Source organism: Schistocerca piceifrons, chromosome 2 (assembly GCF_021461385.2).
Source record: "Schistocerca piceifrons isolate TAMUIC-IGC-003096 chromosome 2, iqSchPice1.1, whole genome shotgun sequence".
In the NCBI taxonomy this organism is placed as follows: Eukaryota; Metazoa; Arthropoda; class Insecta; order Orthoptera; family Acrididae; genus Schistocerca; species Schistocerca piceifrons.
In genome coordinates this window covers 1039314832-1039336619 of record NC_060139.1, presented here as the reverse complement: position 1 = coordinate 1039336619, position 21788 = coordinate 1039314832, and the positions used below count along the sequence as shown (strand labels likewise).

General features: G+C 43.1%; 1 protein-coding gene across 1 annotated transcript in view; it reads left to right on the top strand.

The window, feature by feature from the left end:
- Nucleotides 1–2406: 2406 nt before the first annotated feature.
- Nucleotides 2407–21788, top strand: part of LOC124775700 (solute carrier organic anion transporter family member 5A1) — a 438784-nt gene continuing 419402 nt past the window's right edge. The window contains exon 1 of the mRNA XM_047250528.1: nt 2407–2739. The gene's annotated coding sequence lies outside the window, so the exon portion shown is untranslated. The remainder of the gene's footprint in view (nt 2740–21788) is intronic.

Below are 21788 nucleotides of genomic sequence, written 5' to 3'. Positions count from 1 at the left end.
CTTTTTCGGAATGTCCTTTAGAGCTGTTGTAAAATGCGCCTGGATGCTTTCAATCGTGTCCCATTGTTTTCCTTTCAAGACTCCTTTTAACCGAGTAAATAAAAAAAAAGTCAGCGGGAGCCAGGTCAGGACTGGAGGGAGACTGGGGAACCAAAGGGTCTTGGTCCTGGCCAGGAAGTCGTCGACAATGAAGGCACTGTGACTCAGAGCGTTGTCGTGCTGAACTTTCCACGTGTCCTTGATGTCGCTTCGGCAGCGCGAGACCCTCCTTTTCAGTCTTTTGAGCACTTCCAAGTAGAAAGCTGAGTTCACTGTAGTCCCGGTAGGTACGAATTCGTGGTGGACAATGCCTCTGACGCCAAAGAAGACAATGAGCATGATTTTGATCCTGGACTTGCTCATGCGTGCCTTCTGGGGATCGGGCGACGATGGGGTGTGCCACTCAGAACTCTGTCTTCTTGTCTCAGGGTCTTCTCAAAAATCCGCGACTCATCATCGTTGATAACTGAGTTTCAAAAATGAGGATCATTTTCACACATTTCCACATTTCTCGGCACTGAAGTACTCGCATGTGCTCATGTTCGTCGGTCAACACTTTTGGGACGAGTTTGGCACACGCCTTTCTCATGTTCAAATCTTCGCATTACTTGTGGAACGTACTCTGTATGAATGTTGCTCCGTCAGTTGGAATTATTGGCAGCACAGCATGATCAGCATGTAAAACGTAAGTTGTGACTTATTTTAGTAACTGATTACTTTGGCATTTTTGAAATGTATCAATGCCCATGTTAGGCACTTGACCAGTCGGACATTCCGCTGTGCTTTGCACGTGGCCATTCAGCTTACGATTATGGTAACAAGTGGATGTATTTTTTAGTTTTATTGCATAATGTAATTACCTCCACTGAAGGTATGGTGTGTTTTATAAAATCTTAATTTTTTTGAACGTTGCATTTATTGCATATACTTATTTCTAGATAGTAAGACTTGTGAAGAAGGCCCATTTATATGGGTTGAAACGTAGGTCAAGAGCTTTTGACTACTACCTTCCGCAACTGGTGGCTGTTTTTGTTCAATATCTTGCAGCCGTTTGTGTTGTGGTGCTAATGACAGCCTACGCTTTTGGATACTAATTCTCCGTTCCGAGTGCTACTAGCCTCCAATCAATGGTGTAGGATGTCATAGAATGTGGCAGTGACTCCGTTACCTGTTCTCGGATGCCAGGTGCATATGTGAAGAAACTAAAATATGCATGGTGCAAAATCCGGCTTTGTGGCTCGACCGAAACCTTGACTGCCAGTATATCTGCCGTCATGTCTCCATGGTGTCCAGTTCAGGGTCATCGTCACATCTGAACACCACAAAGATCTGTATATTACACGATTGCTGTTCACATTATTCCTCGGCTACATCTATTGTTGAGTTTTTCTTGTAAAGAACTTCATCTTTGCTTTGTCTTACTTTGTTATGCTAAGTATTGCTATTCTGATCAGATGAAGCGCCATCTGTCGGACATTTTTGAACTATTGTTTTTTTTATTTATTATTTTTTTTGTTCTAATAAAACCACATGTCATCCCAAGCATGTGTGTCAATTTGTACCTCTCTATCTACATTATTCCGTGATTTATTCAGTTTTCAAATTTATACTGACTTTTTGATCACCCGGTACTTTTGATCAGATAGTGTACAAATTCGGCTCCGATCTCGACTCCAGTACGCCACCAGCAATGGAGGGTGAAAATGCGACAATGCCAGCCACTCGTGCTGACGAAACGTCATAAAATTTAAGTAACAAATGTCGACCGCAGTTCTCGAGACAAAAGCTAATAGATAGTACGTCAGCAGGTGGCTATTAAAGCCATAATAATTTTGTAAAGTGGACATTAGTGTTGTCAACAGCTCATACCGTCGACATTTGCATTGCTGTGCAGATATTTTCAGTTTAATACAGACACAAAAATTCAGGTGAGAGGGAGAGGGGGGGTAGTGAAGAAATCAAAGGAATTTGCATTACTCCCATAATGATACTAGGTGTCCCTTCTACTAAAATGCTCATCAAGATATCCCTGAACAACCTGCGAAATTTTGCCTGTGTAGTCGGCAATCATCCCGTATATTTGGTGCGGAAAACGGGCACATCCGGAAACCTGTCATTTGTTACTAGGTTATCTTCACGAGTGCTGGTTCTCGCGAGGCCAAACTTACGGAGTTGGTCCTGCTGGCTGCATCCATCCCTTTGCGGTAGTCCGTATCGCAGCGCGAGATAGCGTCGGCGCTGTAGCGGGCGTCCGCAGTATGGTGGGGATAGCGCCTGCCTGTGTTACGGGCATGGCGCGGCGTTGGGGAGGGTGGAGGGGGATGTTGCGAGGCACGGCCGCCAGCTGGCGACACAGTGGCGCGGTACCGCTGTGCGGCGCCGCCGATGCTCTGCAGTCAGCTGTTTCCCTCCGGTGCGAGAGGAAGGGATCGCGGACTGTGGCCGGGAGCTCTCGTGTGCGGCTTTTGTTCGTGCGTGAGGAGGCCTGGACGAGAGGTAGCTGGGATGCGTGTGCGTGTGTGCTGTTGTTGTGTCGTGCTGCGGTGACCCGATACCGAGGAACGCCTGCCAGACACCAGCAGAGAGTTATTTTCGACCTACAGCGCGTCTTAGAGGGAGAACTACGACAGCTGCGTGAATGGTCCTACAAAAAAGTGAACGTTTGTTGTCAAGGAAAGTCAAGCTTACGCTTCGCAGTTTGTAAGTATAGATTTTTTTATACAGGGTGAACTAATTCTATAAACAATGCCCATTGTTCACAAACTACCTTTCGAAACTAGCGATATTGTGCGTAATCTTTGTTTTTGCACCTACTGCACAAGAAAGCGCCATTGTTGTTTTCGTGAGCGCTTGTCAACGTAGACAAATGAAGTATAAGCTCCGTGTTTATTCTCCGCATATATATGTTTCTACACTGACAACAAGGGATTTAAGAGCAACAAAGAATAATCTCTGGTCAGCGTAGGTAGTCCAGCGATTTACTGTTCTAGTTAGGCAGTTATTTCATTGTTTTGCGTGCAAAAAGTCGCTGTGCTTTCGAGTCGCCCGTATCTGCCGCTTACCTTACCGTGTTTTGTCTTTTAGTGGTGCAGTACACAAACTTGGGTTTGCAAGATGATACAACGTTTTCGTTAAAGGATACAGTGTACAGTGCTGTGACAAGCAAGCAGTTTCAGGGTAGGGTTTTTTTTTTTTTTTCGCTGTTAAACTGGTGCGAGAAATGCTGTTTTTTTTTTTTTTAACAAGGCCACGGCCGATCCTTATTCCCGTCTTTGCCCATTCCTATCTTAAATCACTAGCGTACTAATCATTGGCGTTGCTGTGACATGTTTTCACGAAATTTCCGTCACATGCTTTATCCTCCGAATGGCAAGATGACACCGTAATAAAGAGAAATCGGAGCTCGCAAGAAAAGATGTAGGTGATGTGTGTAAGCAGATTGAAGCAACGAATGGAAGTTTGCACCAAGGCCGAGATTCGAATCCGGGTAATAGACTTTTGAGACTTGATAAGATTTCTGGAACCAGATAATTTCATTTGATTAAAGATTTAGGTGTTCATTTTGTCCCGCTTGCTGTTCGAAAGTGGAACTCTACAGAAATAATCCGAAATTTTGTGAAGCCTCTGCGAAGCATTTGGATGTGACTTGCAGAAGTCAGCGAGTCGATAAGCAATACATTTTTGCAAAACATCCGAAATGACCGATGATTGTTACGGGTCGAGACGTGCAGATTCCTTATCGGACTAGATTAACGGGAGTCACTGAGCTTTCCCAAGGATTGTGCACATGGGTAGAGGGTTGTTAAGTTCTCACTTTTCACTAGAATGGAACTAATTGAATACATGGATTTACGATCGAGTAATGTAAACCAAGCGTCCAATATACAATTTATTTAGGTCGAATAGAAGTAAGTGGGTTTTATAGAGCCATGCCTCTACCAGTGTCTTTGTTATATGATATACAGGACATAAAATCCCGTCTCAGGCCTGCGATCATTTTTATGTTAATAATTGGCAACCAATGCTGTACAATCGTAATACAGTCATGAGATGTTCTAAAAAAAAAAAGTCAATTGAACATCTCATGACTCTGTTATATGACAATAACGGACTGAAAAAAGTAACTAGCTACCGCTATAAGAAATAAGCACAGGACTTCCAAAGGCATAAATTCATTCTTTCGTTGCCCCTCCAGTGCATAGAATAGGAAGAACAATTGCTAGGATTGTTGCAAGGCGAGATACCTTTCGTCAAGAGCTTTGAAGAAATTTGCGTGGTTCATGTGTAGAAACAGAGGCAGTGGTAAATATTTTCGTGGATTTCTCGGTACAGTAGAGGTGTAATTAGAAAGCGCCAGGGCTACCTGTGCTCGAACAACAGAGTTTTGCCACAGGAAGGCCACTCGGCTCGCCTCAGCAGCGAGGCGCCTATGTGGCAACACAGAAAGGGAGACTGCCCCAACGCGTTTCGCTGTTGTGCGCACCAGGCATTCGCAGAGACGCGTCACGTGACCCGTCCATATGTTTTCTGCAAAATCGGTCGCAGTTTTGTTACAATTATTATCCCCTACATTTTTTCAAATCATGATTCACACGAGATATGTGCTTTGCACGAAAACTGTCAATTGAACTTTAACAAAAAAAAGTGTGAGGCTCTGCACACGAGCATAAAAAAAACTTTAAATTTCGGTTACGTGATAAAGCTCACAAATTTAAACGTTGTAGATTCCTCAAACCACCTGGCGATTACAATTCGAATCAGCGAATCAAACATAACGTTTTTATTGGCGGAACGGAATACGCAGCGGAAAAGAGGCCGCTTATTGTGCTAGTCATCCTCTTCGAACGGTATGCGGTCCTTACCTAATAGGACTGACCGACCAAGTTCTAAGAATGTCCGTTCAATTCGTTTTCGTGTATCGTGAAATAGGGGAGAGAGTGTCACCGATGTGATAGCCTAGTTGGGGTGACGAACTTCAAAACGAAGGCACTTTTCGTTGTTCCGAGATCTTTCCACGAAATTTCAAGCTTTCTCCTCCGGGTGCTAAGAAATTTTGCAGACTCCCACCTACGCAGAGAGCAATTACCGTTGCAATAAAGATGAGAGAGATCAGAGGTTGCAGGGAAATATTTAGGTGTTAATTTTTCCCACGTGCTATTTGAGAGTGGAGCCAGTTTCAGAGTTCTCATGCAGATGTAGACTCAGTACCAAATACTGCATTACAGATGAGTTAAATATTCAGTCAGCCGGCCGCTGTGGTCGAGCGGTTCTAGGCGCTTCAGTCCCGAACCGCGCTGCTGCTACGATCGCAGGTTCGAATCCTTCCTCGGGCATGGATGTGTGTGATGTCCTTAGGTTAGTTAGGTTTAAGTAGTTCTAAATCCAGGGGACTGATGATCTCAGATGTTAAGTCCCATAGTGCTTAGAGCCATTTGAATTCACAGTCAATGTTGTAAAGCAGGCTTAAAAAAATTTTGAAAGTTATTACAGTGAAAGACACGAATCTAAGAAATCGAAGAGTGTGCTATGTTGTAGCTATGTGATAGAAACTTCCCATCTCAGCAAGTACGGTATTGCTATGTTGTAGCTCAAAGTGTCTTTATAATTGGCAGTTGAGTAATGTCTGTACAGAAGTTTGGTTGCATGATACCAGCTGCAAGCAGCGTGAGGCAACACATTGCTTTTCGGGATCCCCTTCTGTTGTGTCGTTATAGGCAAGTCACCGGTGCTGTTGAATGCTCTCGTAGGCTGGATTTCACATCCTACAAATTGCACTGCCACCTTATCCAAAAGCACACACAAAGAATAACGGAAACGTAATGCTGTTTTCATTATACTGTCTGTAATTTACTAGACAGCATGTTTTAGTACCCCTCTGCCACGTATATTTTCTGTAAAATGTGAATCGACAGTACTTTCCAAATCCCGAGTGATAGAAACTTCCCATCTCAGCAAGTACGGTATTGCCATTGTAACTTCCTCAGAGACACCCTGAAGCTCTGTTCGACATTCTTGCTTGTGGAAGTACGAGTTCTCTCTGTGTTTACAAGCAATCAGTAATGTTAGACTGTTTCACATAATTTATATTTCACTGCTCGAGTCAGAACACTGCTTATTCTGGAAAAGAATAAAGTAGGGGTATTGCGTAAAGCGGATAAGATATACGTTCAGTAATGATCTTCGTGTTCCTACACCCACGTCTCAGTACATTTACTTCTTAAGTGCTTTTGACCCAACATAAGATAATTTATATAAGATAAAATCTGATTTATAGAATGGCAATATAAAACTAAACGAATATCCTGGGTTCTGCTTCTTGTGCAAAGTTGCCTTCGAAGACCAGAATCGAGGAATCCCTACAAATCGAAGGAGAAACAGGCGTTAAACATTATTTATTTTGCATTTACTACTCTGCAAACCACTGCGAAGTGATGGCAGAGGGTATTCAGCATTGCACCATATGTTAACAGTTTGCTCCGGTTCCAATCGCGTATGCAGCACGGGAAAAAAGACTACTGAATATCTCTGTGCGTGTTGTAATTACCTGAATGATGTCTTAGAGGTCCCTGCGGGAGTGATGAACAATACGTCTCGAGTCTTGATATAATATTTGTTCTTGAAAGTTTGAAGTAGGCTTTCGCGGGGTATGTGGCATCTGTTTCCGAGCGTTCGATAGTTCAGATTTTTCATCAAATCCATGATCTTTCATGCCGCCCTTCTCAATATGCGTTCAGTATCCCCTGTTATTCCTGTCCACGTCAGCAATAATCAAAGATGGGACGCGCTAGTGGTTTGTAAGCAGTCGTCTTTGTTGTAGTCTTGTCAGCATTTTCCCACCACTTTGCCAATAATCAGTGTACCACTTGCCTTACCGAATGATTTATTCTCTGAAATCATTCAGTTTAATTTCCATACAGGTATTGTTACACCCAGGCAGTCGTACGATTCCACTGATTTCAATGTGACTCATTGATGTATTGCGTTTTTCACAAATTTCGCAATTTTGCATCCCTGAACTTTTAAAATAAGTTGCCAGTCTTCGAACTACTTCGAAATCTTATCAAGGTCTGCAAATCTGTGCGATTTTTTACTCGATAGTACTTCATTATAGACAATTGCATCATCTGGAAAAAGTGTGAGTTTATTGCTAATGTTGTCTTTTCAGGTCATTAACATTCAAAATGAACAAGAAGGATTCTAAAACACTTATATACAGCACATATGACGCTACTTCTGATTCTCTTTTGACTCCCCATCGAAGATAACATGCTGCGTTCTCACATTCGCCGGCCGCGGTGGTCTAGTGGTTCTAGGCGCGCAGTCCGGAACCGCGTTACCGCTACGGTCGCAGGTTCGAATCCTGCCTGGGGCATGGATGTGTGTGATGTCCTTAGGTTAGTTAGGTTTAAGTAGTTCTAAGTTTTAGGGGACTGATGACCACAGAAGTTAAGTCCCATAGTGCTCAGAGCCATTTGAACCATTCTCACATTCGTGTCTTTATATAAATGACATAACTGTTTAGCTCCGACCAATCAGAATCCGTATTAGCATCTGTGATAGTTTTAAATGGGCCTTATTTGCTTCTCGGCATGGTGCACATCATTTACGGAACTTAGTGATGGGTCTCCGAAATCAGATGTATTGATTTGCGTCATCGACCATTTGAAACATATATGCTGCATTGTATTAAGATTATTACTTTCAAGTACGACTGACGACATAACTCCGTGAACAAGCTCTTGATACTATCGCAAGGACAACACAATACCCAGTTCCATAGGGGAGAAAACCTCCGACCCCACCCAGAATCGAACCCGGGTCCCCTTGCTTAGCAATCCACCGCGGTGATCGAGCAGCTACCGAAGTGGACGACATAATACATTTCTACCTTATAGTAATGTCATTTCGGTGATTCGTATTAACATCCACGAAGTTACATCTGGCCTATCACGGTTCGATCGCTACTTGCTGAACGATGTATGTATCATCTAAACCATAACGCACGTATTCACCTTTTATTGCTCGCAATAAACAAAATAGTCTCCTGTGGTTGCGGATTTCCGTCCATTAATCTCGCCATTGAACGTTTTCGTGTCATGTCAAATTACATCATCAAAATTCACTCACGCTTTCAGCAGAGGGAAGAGTGGAGTTTCTTCCGGCCGGTGCCCATCCCCGCTGTAGACTTTATTAGAAACATAACATTACTTGGATTGCTACACTAACGACCGATTTATGTATTCATGGATCATTCACTATTTCACTTAGCAGTACAACTGAGTAAACACGTCTGCAGACTGTAGTTTTGCCAGCGTCTAAATGAGCCAATGCCGTTTCTTTCAGTCGACCACGTATTAAATTCAGTCTGTTTCTTGCAGCTGTCAAGCAAGTACAAACATTTTTTTCCTGGACTGGAGGTGTTAAATATCAATTTGAAGACAGAGCTCACATTTTGAAGCGGAAAATGATTAAGGCCTTCACGGATAGAATCACCTTATTTTGGGATAGTACTACTGAACAAGACCTAGGTTCGATGCGCCGCCGAACTTACCACGATCTCAAACGATCTTCGTGCTTTACAGACGGGTAGCGACGGGTAATTTTAATAAATAATTTTAGTGATCTCTAACAATTACACTGGACAGTAACAATATCGTTACAAGAAAACTTAACATCGCACTACAAATTTAAAAATTTACTGCAGTTTCATTTGGTGGAGAATTTATTGGCGTCAGCTGCATTCCTTGCCGCAGGCTTCGTTGTACGATCCTTCAGAAAGCGACACGTGCCATCCGTTTCCTCGATACGTATGCAGATGCTTGTGATATTCCAAGCTGATTAATGGTCGCTTGTGGGAGCTCTGCGCTTCTCGTCCTTATTTTTCCGCCTTCTCGTGGTACTTCCTTCCTCGTGCTCTCTAGCTGGAACTTTTATTTAAGCCGTAACCTGGCGTTCACGTGGAGTTCTGCGGCCTTTCCGTTTGGCAACACTGCAGCCGGCCCCCCAGCTCGCTTGCGGAGAAAGAGAACTCCCGTCATCTGAAATCCGCTGCCAGCCGCTGTTGTTTCTAACATGAGGAGCCGCGCGCGCCATGTGTGTGTGTGTGTGTGTGTGTGTGTGTGTGTAAATCGTAACAGCTTTTTTTATTTGGCCATCCCCGCTGTTCCATACTACATCCGTCGAAGACGCTATCCGCTGCGAAATGATGGTGCCGGAGATAGCCTCCTTGCAGGATCATCTGTCACTTCTGCGATGCCGGTCTTAATGTTATCGGCATAGCGAAGGAAGCGAAAGGCGTGAAATTGCCTAGAATTTTTATAATACTATTTTCACCAAACTCCGCGACCGGTAATACCTGAAAGTTTTGGTTGCACGTAACTCGTACTAGTGGTAGTCCAGTCGAAATTTAAAAAAAAGGCGCATTGATATGTTCAAAGAATCCAAACACTGCGATATCCTGAGGAGTACGCATGAGGAACGTCGAAAAATGGTTCAAATGTCTCTGAGCACTATGGGACTTAACATCTTAGGTCATTAGTCCCCTAGAACTTAGAACTAATTAAACCTAACTAGCCTAAGGACATCACACACATCCATGCCCGAGGCAGGATTCGAACCTGCGACCGTAGAAGTCCCGCGGTTCCGGACTGCAGCGCCTAGAACCGCACGGCCACCGCGGCCGGCAAGGAACATCGTAGAACGAGACTAATTCAGATATTAACTGTAAATCAACCTACATGAAGACTGGCAATATTTATAATAGAACACCATAATATTATTGCAGGGGTTGCATATAGGACATTACCGAACAGAGGTTGCGCACGCACCAGAGATGCTGAGGAAGGGTATACTAGTGTAAGATTTCGAAGAGAGAGCTTGACAAGTTCGAATAAATTATGACGTTTTTGAAGAATGGAAATCTCCTCTATAAAAATCAACGGCCTTCTGTAAGCTGAGATCTTGTGAAATTCGGTTCGCACTCTTCGCCTGTGGAATCCACAAAGCCGACCGAGGTGGCCGTGCGGTTCTAGGCGCTTCAGTCCGGAACTGCGAGACTGCTACGGTCGCAGGTTCGAATCCTGCCTCGGGCATGGATGTGTGTGATGTCCTTAGGTTAGTTAGGTTTAAGTAGTCCTAAGTTCTAGGGGACTGATGACATAAGGTGTTGTCCCATAGTGCTCAGATCCATTTGGAATCCACAAAAACTCGCAGGTTGATACTTTGTTCTTTTGCGTTCCATAAAGTTCTGCCCAGTCGTTTAGCGAACAAAATACGAGCATACCGAATATCGCGACACACACACATACATATATATATATATATATATATATATATATATATATATATATATATATGTGTATGTGTGTGTGTGTGTGTGTGTGTGTGTGTCTGTGTGTGTGTGCGTGCGTGCGTGCATGTTTACACGGGAGTACCCCAAGTTTAGCACTGTTACTGTTTAAAACATATATTAGTAACGTCGAAAACTCCTTGACCTTGTATTAGCATACGCTGCTGTTGTCTGTAGAAAGGTAAGGACGCCAGAAGACTAAATGTAGGAAGACCTGCAGAGAATCGATGGTTGGTGCAGATACTGGCATTTGCCTTTCATTCTGTTGGCGGAGCGAGGTGGCGCAGTGGTGAAGCTGCTCTCACACCCTCAGTAGTATGGACACAATTAACATTCTCTTAAAATATTGCGCGAAAGTGCGAAGCCAAGAGCGGTACTATATTATTGCGCAGTGTTTATGTCGGGGACGCGTTAGTTTGGACTGTATTTTCATAGCGATCATGCCAGCTCTCGACGAAGTGGAACTCGCATGAACTGCAGTTGAATTACTGTTCACGCACCAGATATTACAAGCACTAAGTAACTAAATAGCACCGGTAGGTATTTTCTGTGACCTATCCAAGGCATTTGATTGTGTGAATCATAGTATAATTCTAGATAAATTGAAGTTTTATGGGATTAATGGTATAGTCAATCAATGGATCATGTCATATCTAACCAAAAGAATGCAGAAAGTTGTACTTAGTAGTAATTCAACCTACAGAATTCAGGGACATAATTCTGACTGGAGAGGAATCACGTGTGGGGTTCCCCAAGGATCAATCTTAGGTCCACTACTGTATCTTATATATGGAGATGATCTACCGTCTAATGTACAACAAGCGGGAGTAGTTATGTTTGCAAATGACACTGATATTGTAATCACTTCCAGTATACATACAGAAATGGAAGAAACGGTGAACGAAGTTCTCAATATCATTGACTGGTTTTCTGTGAATGGTCTCACCCTGAATTTCACAAAGACATCTCATTCAGCTCTGCACCTGTAGGGGTACTGCGCCAGTGATAAGTGTTACACATGGTGATGAAATAATACACAGAGTGGAAACTTCAAAATTCTGAGGTGTCCATACAGATGAGAATTTAAATTGAAAAAAACACATTTTCGATCTCCTAAAAGAACTTAGTTCAGCCAGATTTGCTCTTAGAATCATAGAAAATTGTGAGGAGAGAGAAATCAGTAGGTTGACATATTTTGCTTATTTTCTTTCAGTAATGTCATAAGAAATAATGTTCTGGGATAACTCATCTTTACGAAAGAAGGTCGTCATTGCCCGGAAACGTGCTGTAAGAATAATATGTGGTCCTCACCTGCGATCATCTCATAGACATCTGTTTAAGGAGTTGGGCATTCTGACTAGTGCTTCGCAGTATAGTTATTCCCTCATGAAGTTTGTAGTAAATAATCCAATACAGGTCAAAAGGAACAATGACGTACATAATTGCAATACTAGAAGAAAAAATGGCATTCAATACTCAATTTAAAGTTGTCTTTAATACAGAACGGTGTACACAATGCTGCAACAAAAATTTTTGATCACTTACCCAGTGATATAAAATGTCTAACAGACAGAAAAGTAAAATTTGAAAATAAATTGAAAAAGTTTCTCCTTGACTACTCCTTCTATTCCGTAGAAGAATTTCTATGTTTGTAATGTGTACAAGGTGGTGGGTAGGAATTGCTAATCTGTATTTCTTGTTTTCATTTGGGGGGGGGGGGGGGGGAATGTTTAGAGTACAGATAGATGTACAAGTTAATTTGCAATATGAATGTAAAATGACTCGTTTCACATCATGACGATTTATCCTGCAAAATGATCCAAGGAACATGAAAGTAACTAACTAACTTGCCTTACAAAACGCAGGCAGAATATATTCATAACGGGCGAAACAGGTCCGAGAAGCTCTCTCTGGACTTTTCAGTGGACCGGGGAAAATAAAGAATTACAATGTGAACTGTATAGTTTATCGTGGTCATGTATTTCTGTGCTGCAAGTAGAGTTGCAAACCAAATGAAACAATTACGCAGACTGAAAACTCACGTGATATGTGTACTGTGAGAAATGTTGCAAGAAAAATAAACATGTGTGCTCGTTGGATAGATAATCTCATCTTATTTGTCATTTCTGAGAATTGCTGCAAATAAAATAGACATTTTTGCTTATTGTCAGGGCACCATGATCTCCAGTTGCTCTGCTGATATGGACAACCAGGTATCTTTGTCTTCCAAATCAATCACTGTGGTACCTTCTTATACATCTTTCAGCCCAATGACACATCAGTTGTTATTTACTTTTTTCAGTCCTTTCGTTCGGAGCGAATTGAATTTCTCTCGGTTTCGGCATGAGCTGACGTCTATTGCGCAATATGACCCGTAAATGTGCAATATATTAATCGAGTATAATTACTTTCGAAGCTTATAAATACAGCGCAAACCGACAATACCCGTATCAGACGGAAAATGTTATTACACAATACACGGATTTACTTTTTCCATCGTTTCCCCAAGTCGTCGAAGGCCAATGACGGGATGGTTTCTTTGAATTTGTACTCTCTCTCTCTCTCTCTCTCTCTCTCTCTCTCTCTCTCTCTCTCTGATGACCCCGCATTCGACGGATCGTTGAACACTATTCCTCCTTTTGTTTCATGTCTTGACCAAATTATGTCACCTTCCTCGGTTATGGCGTGTGAAAATAAGGATTGAACAACGGAGACAGCTGAAGAAAAACTAAATTGAAACTCTGGATAGAGTACTGCGGAAGAATGTTAGGAGTATGATAAAAGGGCGGGGTAACCATCGAAGAAGTAGGCCTTCTGACCTTCAAAGCTGAAATTGTGTGGAGCAGTTTCAGTAACCACTGCTCTCGAACATATTCTCGTAGCTGTGTATCTGCTTATTACCGAATTCTGGTACAGAAAGACAAGAAAAAGAAATGAGCTGTGATACATGTTCCAAAGAGCACGTGGCTTAAGACTTATTTCTTTTGTAACAATGAGAGATGCACAGAGCAACGCAGGTACACCCGGCTCTTACAACCTAATAAATCTGCGGTGGCAGAGCACTGTATTGACACTGAGCAGCCGGCCGAGGTGGTCTAGCGGTTCTAGGCGCTCAGTCCGGAACCCCGCGACTGCTACGGTCGCAGGTTCGAATCCTGCCTCGGGCATGGATGTGTGTGACGTCCTTAGGTTAGTTAGGTTTAATTAGTTCTAAGTTCTAGGCGACTGATGACCTCAGAAGTTAAGTCGCATAGTGCTCAGAGCCATTTTGAACCATTTGACAGTGAGCACTCTATGGTGTACGATAACGTCGAAATTTTATCCTCGACTTCATCTTTCTGGGACTTAGTAGTGAAAAAAAGCAATTGAAATTTGGTTGGCGACGAATTTAATGAATAGAGATAGCGGCTTCAGCTTGGAAAAATCATGGAATCCGGCTATTTCTGTAATTAAATCACAAAGACGTTGCGACGGTACAGCTCTCCGTGACCCATCGATATCACCGTGTTGATCGACTGCACAGTCATAGATTTAATTCCCATGCATATGTTACACCTCTTTGCCGCATATCAACGTCTCTGGCGCCTTCTGTATCTTTGGCTGCATACGCAGTGGTTCGGTCCTCGAGTTTAAAAGGACGGAGCAAGTGCTGGAGCGTTAGTCACCTCGGCTCACTCTGAAGATGGCTGGACGGTATTCAGCCGAAATATTAGAAGAAGAAACTAAATTTATGCGGCTGCACGCCCGAAATTTTATGGAACACTCTTTACGCCGCAAAAACATGAAGATGCACATTTCGGGTCTAGTTTAGCAGGGGATACAACCCGTCGGCTTTGACCAATGACGTCAGAATTCGCCAGAGAGCATGTATTACAAAGATGAAAGAGCTGAGAAGAATGTTCAGGAACAAAGGAATGCCAGAGAGAAAAACTGTACTTCACATATATAAGGACCAGTAGTATTTTCACGTTGACGATATCGCGTGTTTGTATCTTAGTATTTCTCCGCAAAATACAATGGAAAGAAATGAATGAAATATGTTACTAGCAAAGAATACTGTTGTGGACTGACAAGACAGCCAGTCCACAGTGACGGGTAACCGAAAGGCACACGCTTAAACTCACGCAGGCTGGCGTGAGGTCTGAAACAGGATACGTAATGGATGCTATAAAGAAAAGTACGTAGCTGCTGGAATACTTAACTTTAATCCACAATTGGTGAACATTGGTCTGGTTACTGTACATGCTTCATTAGATACATAGCAAAGGATAAATGGCGCCTTGCTAGGTCGTAGCAATTGACTTAGCTGAAGGCTATGCCAACTATCGTCTCGGCAATTGAGAGCGTAATTCTCAGTGAACCTTTCCTAGCAACGTCGGCTGTACAACTGGCGCGAGTGCTAGGAAGTCTCTCTAGACCTGCCGTGTGGCGGCGCTCGGTCTGCTAGCACTGACAGTGGCGACACGCGGGTCCGTCGTATACTAGCGGACCGCGGCCGATTTAAAAGCTACCACCTAGCAAGTGTGGTGTTTGGCGGTGACGTTACATGTATGTCAGTTGTATCTCGAAAGTCTTTCGAACTGTATTGCTTAAGTGCAGTACGGGATACAAGTTCAGCGTAATCCATTTCTTAGTTTCAACTAGCATTGCTGTCCTGTTGTTCACTTGAACTATGTATCCCCTGCTTCACTAAACCGCAAATGAAACACCCGATACAAATTAAAAGCTCATTCGAAGTGTGTTGCTTAAGTACAGTCCGGAATACGAGTTTGTCGTAAGTCGATTTCTTCGTTTTCACTAGCATTACTGTACTGTCCTTCACCTGAACGATGTATCCTCCGCTTCAGTAAACCCTACGTGGAACACGGGATACAAATTGTAGATGTGCTGTTTATTTCGTCTCCGCTATTACTAACAGTCTTTTTTTACGTACATATCAGTATTACTAATGACAGAAGGACCTACGTATGTAATATATGTATACCAGACTTCCATTGAGCTCGATATATGTACACTGGTAACGAAAAGGTGGAAATACACGTACGTTACATTTGCAACCTGTACCTCAATTGAACTGCACGGAGACAAGAAGAAGACACATGTACAATTTGCATCCCGTACTTCACTATGGGGTACAGTTTTCTTGTTGCCTTGGACGCTAATAGTATCCCATTCGCTAATTGACATATGTAGTGTCAGTGTAAAGGCGAAGTGAAGGACGGGATACAAATTATAGTTGTGTCGTCAGTGTAAAGGCGAAGTGAAGGCCGGGATACAAATTTTAGTTGTGTCGGGGGTTTCGCCTGTAATATAGCAAGCACACATTCGAAAATGTCGAACTGATACTATTGCTGGGAAACGAAAGAAGATCGACAGCTGAGAAATTTCTATTACGTACTTCACAATACGAAAACACACATATTGGTGGAATAAAACTGTGAAATACGTCAAAATTGTGAAATACAGTGAAAGAAGCAAATGGAAAAGTGAGCTTACCACACGGAAATATCGAGGAATAGCCGAAGATCGTCTAGACAGACAGTAACGAAAATTACGTACCCACAAACAGGCAAATCCATTTCTATAAACGAAAATAAGACACTAAAAATTGTTCTACAATAACAAACTAATACTCCAAATTACCTCAATATCATTACGAATAATTATTTTAATGTACAATGATAGCGCTTATCCGGAACACAGAACTGTTTTATTATCTATGCCTCGAAGTGAAGACCTTACTATCTATGACTAATGTATGACGTCATTGGTCAAAGCCGACGGGTTGTATCCCCTGCTTCACTAGACCCCACATTTCGTGTATTTTATAAAATGTTTGGCGGTGTACTGGAGTGCTTTCATCATACATTTTATGTAAAAGTTAGTGCGTAGTATTAGTTTTTATGAAATATTGGTCGAAGATCTTTGACCGTGTGGTGCAGTCCTTATCGCCAAGCAAACCCTTCCTTGTGTAGAAATAGCACATTGCTCCTCAGAAACCACAGTAGGTCATGGTAAATATAATCTCCCTCGTGTCTTATCTATCATCGCTAGGCTGTTGACACATCTGGTTCTCATTTGCTTAGCACAAGCCGAAGTTTGCCAGCGTCGTTATCTCTGTCCAAGCATTTGCCAGCAGGGGTCTTTCGTAATTCTTCTCCTACTGCAAATACCGTTAGCTACTGGCACGGCATCCAAAAATTTTGGATTGTAATGCAATGGCAAACATGTTTAAATGGCGCAGACTTCATCCTATCCAAGTTACCGATTTTATTTCCTATTCGAATCTCGTATTGAGCCAGAGAAGAATGCCCGTCCGTACGCCGGCGTGTGTACCTTAATACGTCTTTCCTAATTTTCGTAACACCTCCGCGAGGTGAACAGCTGACAGCAAAATTGTCGCGCCTATTTCTTAGAGTACAGGTTTTACCCAGCAGACTGTCGCAAGAACGGCGTCATGTTTCTTTCAAGGATCCCCTTTCAAATTTCACCGAGCATTTCTGGTACACTTCCGAATGGGCTCCGCCGACCTGTTATCAACCTAGCAATGGTCTCTGAATTTGTTCGATGGCTGTTGCCTCGCCTGCTTGATCAGGACTTCAAACTCTGGAACAATACTCTAGAATTGGTTGCACTGGCATCTTGCATGTAGCTTGCTTCACAGATCCGTTAGTTTTTTCCAGAAAGCTTCCAACAAATCTGAGTCTCCATTCCGCCTTCCCTGATACCGAATTTACACGATCGTTCCGTTTCGTATCGGTTCTAAGTACGAGGGGCGTTGAATTAGTAATGCAAACCTTTTTTTCTCGGCCAGTTTCGGGTGAAAAATGTGGACTTTGTTGTGGGACGTCGTGGGATGCTCCCGCTTCAGCCCCTATAATTTCATGAAGTTCCGATAGATGGCGGCCTATACATAACCTTCACAATGGCATCTGTAAAAGAGACCCGTCATTGAGTTTCTTTTCGCGGAACACCAGAGCATCACAGATATTCATAGACGTGTGCAGGATGTCTACGGAGACTTGGCCGTGAACAAAAGCACGACGAGTCGGTGGGTGAGGCGTCTGGCATCATTGGACCATGGCCGCGCAAACCTCTCTAATGTCCCGCATGCCAGCAGGCCGCTCATAGCTGTGATTACAGCTATGTTGGAACGTGCTGACACACTCATTCGGGACGATCGACGGATCATGATCAAAAATCTTGCTGCTAAACTGGACGTGTCTGTTGGTAGTGCCGGCATATTCGTCTGTCAGTAGGGTTACTCAAAGGTGTGTGCCCGCTGTGTTCTTCACTATCTGACGGAGGACGATCTGTGCAGAATTGCTTGCACATCAAGAGGCTGATAGATTTTTTTTTGTCAAACATCGTCACAGATGATGAAACATCGGTTCATCACTTTTAAGCGGAAACAAAACGGCAATCCATGAAATCACGCCACACCACCTCTCCTCCGAAGAGAAAGTTCAAGGACGCACGCTCAGCCGGTAAATGCCCGCGACGGTCTTCTAGGAATCTCAGGGAGTAGTCCGTTTGATGTGCTCCTTCACGGTGCAACGATCAACTCTTAAGTGTATTGTGCTGCACTCAGGAAACTGAGTAAACGGCTTTAGCGTCTTCGACCGAGCGAGATGGCGCAGTGGTTAGCACACTGGACTCGCATTCGGGAGGACGACGGTTCAATCCCGCGTCCGGACATCCTGATCTAGGTTTTCCGTGATTTCCCTAAATCGCTCCAGGCAAATGCCGGGATGGTTTCATTGAAAGGGCACGGCCGACTTCCTTCCCTAATCCGAAGAGACCGATGACCTCGCTGTTTGGTGTCTTCCCCCAAACAACCCAACCAATTTAGCGCCTTCGTCGCCACTAAACGGCGAACGAACTTCTCCGTGACAACGCAAGGCCTCACTCAATTCCTAGCGCACCCAAGAGCAGCTCACAAAACTTCGCTGGACTGTTCTTCCTCATCCACCTTACAGCCCGGATGTCGCACCTTCCGCTTTTCATCTGTTTGGCCCAATGGATAATGCACTCTATGGGCTAACAGTACATGGATGACGGGGAGTTTATTGATGCAGCATATCGTTAGCTCCAATGTAGTAGAATGATACCATGTGGGCATACAGGTGGAGTAAGGCAGCTGCACTAAAGGGAGATTATGTTGAAAAATAGGGTTTTGTGGCAAAAAGAGTGAGGAATAATGTGGTCTATTGGAATCCTGGATAAAATCAACCTGCTTTTAGAAAAAAAAGAAGGATCTGGCGTAGTTCGATGAAAAAGGCCACTGCCGGTTCCTGCCTGAAACAGCAGACAAAGTTCTGATCTCTGATAATCTCGACTTTGACGGAACTCTAACCTCAACTCTTGCTACTTCCAAGCTTGCCAGCTGACCATCTGGCATTCGTTCGTGTTCAGATGACCACCTTTATTTAAATTTTCCGTAGTTTCCCTGTCTTCCTCCCAGTAAATAGTAAAATGGTCCTTTCAGCACAGATATGGCAAATTCTATTCTCTCCCCTATTGCTCCTTCCTTAATGACGTAGATGTTGACGCGGTGTTAAATAATCACATTGTTTGTGACAAAAATGGCTCTGAGCACGATGCGACTTAACTTCTTAGGTCATCAGTCGCCTAGAACTTAGAACTAATTAAACCTAACTAACCTAAGGACATCACACACATCCATGCCCGAGGCAGGATTCGAACCTGCGACCGTAGCGGTCACGCGGTTCCAGACTGAAGCGCCTTTGACCGCACGGCCACACCGGCCGGCTGTTTGTGACAGCCGGCCACCTTAAGCCCTTCAGGCTTAATGGGGGCGCTGCTTTCAAATTAAGGCTGAGTGTATTGAAAACTCCAAGCTTTCGGTAGTTTTTCGCGCTGCTTTAGATTTAAACAACGAGTGCTGCAGTTAAAAGTACCGTGTGTTCGAGTACATCGCTACACATGTAGGGACAAGTATGGACCGTATCATCGTTTTTCCCTGGTACTTGGCTACTCAAATCAGAGTTGTATATTACGAAGTTTAATAAGCTGGCCGGCCGGAGTGGCCGAGCGGTTCTAGGCGCTACAGTCTGAAACCGCGCGACCGCTACGGTCGTAGGTTCGAATCCTGCCTCGGGTATGGATGTGTGTGATGTCCTTAGGTTAGTTAGGTTTAAGTAGTTCTAAGTTTTAGGGGACTGATGACCTCAGTAGTTAAGTCCCATAGTGCTCAGAGCCATTTGAACCATTAATAAGGCGATATGACATACAATACGAAAACCTGCTTGTGGTCTAACGTTTTCCCGAGAATTGTGTTTCAGTGTTTAATGTCTAGTAGGCAGATCAGTTTATTAAATGTTACCTTGAATACCCTTGCCGTACACACGAACAGGGCTACTAGCCGAGTAAAAAATCAGTAAGACGTTATAACAGATTTTGATAGCAATGGTTTTGAGAGCAGAACTCCACCATGAGGTTTTTGTTACAAGGCAAAACCACCATAAAAATGTATATCGCGTGGATAGACAAGTTTTTAAAGTTGTAATTTTAATTCAGTTGTTACTTGATGTCTGAGCAAGGTACTGCTTTCAAGTTAAAATTCGCTGTCAGGATGTAAAAAAATAAATTTGACTCAGATGAAAACAGACTTATTGAATGGCACCAACAAAATATGTGGTTTTAATACTTTGATGTTCATATAGTCGTCTTGCTTGATAAATGCGTAGTACTGGCCACAGAGAAGCAGACGTTACTTCGTGCCAAAACATGTAAGTAAACATTTACTCTCTTGTGATATTAAGAAATGTGTGGTACATTACGAGTCGACTATGACATTACCATTAAAAAGTTCAGTGTTTATGGTACGCTAAAAACAAATTGTAAGACACTTGTTCAAAGACAAAAGCGTATCATTTTATGAAAGATCGCTTTCGAATGTAGCTAATCGGTAGTGCTTATGCTGCCCCGGATCTGTGTGGCCTTCAGGTTCATCGCCCACCAATGCAACGCACTAAATAAATCCCAGTCATTGATCCAGAATTCGTGTAGTCGTACCTCAAAAGACCTGTCATTTAAGTTAAGCGCCTTTTGATTACTCGAGATCTCTTTGAGTGTTGTTATCCACAACTGCATTCGTTTGACACTGTACAGCGAAAAAGTCCTTTGAGGTTCACTCATTCTCGTTTTAAATGTAATTTATCGCTCCCAAATGAAATCTCAGTTTGTGATAGCAACAGAAACGCTCTTCCGGGAATTCATTTCCATGGAACCTAACGAATGTCGCCTAATATGACTGTACTTTCACAAAGAAAAATAGTGGTTTATATTTGTGTACGGTAATACCGCTAGAAATCTTGTCCTGTTTTAGTACGCAAATGCTGCAAACTGCTTATACAAATACCGGAATAAATAGACAGACTCGGTAATCATTCGTTCACTTGTATGTCCGAGTGTCATTTCTGTTAAAACATACCTTAAATATTGTCACGCAAAACCAGAAACAGATTCTTGATAACATACAAGAATTGCGTGTCTTGATCGCTCACGTTTGATATCGTATATCGTCAGCCACATACGGCGTAGGCTTCGTAAGGTCACCTAAGAAACGATTCGGGTCAGCACGCTGTTAGTCTCATGTCGTACCTGATCAGTGTAGCATAGAAAGAAGGGCGAAGGCAGCTGCCCACCCGCCAGGCTAATTGCTGGTGTAGTCCTTCGGAGCGTCGAGCAACCAGAAAAGGAAGACAAGGAGAAATCTGGAACGGAATTGACGTTCGGGGAGAGGAAATAAAAACTGTTGGTGGTGGCAAGTTCTGTGGGACCAGACTGCTGATGTCATCGGTCCCTAGGCATACACGCTACTTAACACACTTAAGTTACACTAAGGACAACACACACACACACACCCATGCACGAAGGAGAACTCGAACTTCCGACGGGGGGAGCCACGCGAACCGTGGTAAGCGCCAGAGATCGCTCGGCTACCGCGATTGGCAAATAAAAATTTTCAGATGTACCGATGACATTGTAATTCAGTCAGAGTGAAGAAAGAAGTTGGAAGAACAGCTGAAGGAAATGAATATTGTCTTGAAAAGAGGTTAGAAGATGAACCTCAACAAAAGCAGAACAAACGAAATGAAATGTTGTCGATTTAAATGAGGCAGTGCTGAGGGAATCAGAATAAGAAATGAGACCCTAAGAGTAGTCTGTAAGTTTTGCTATTTGGACTGCAAAGTAAATGATGACGACCAAAGCAGAGAGAATATCTAATGAAGACTGGCTGTAAAAAGAAAAGCATTTCTAAGAAAGAGGAGTTTGTTAACATGTAATATAAATTTTAAGTGTTACTGTTTTCTTAAGGTATTTGTGTGGATTGTTGCCTTGTACGGAAGTGAAACACGAACAATGAAGAGAACAG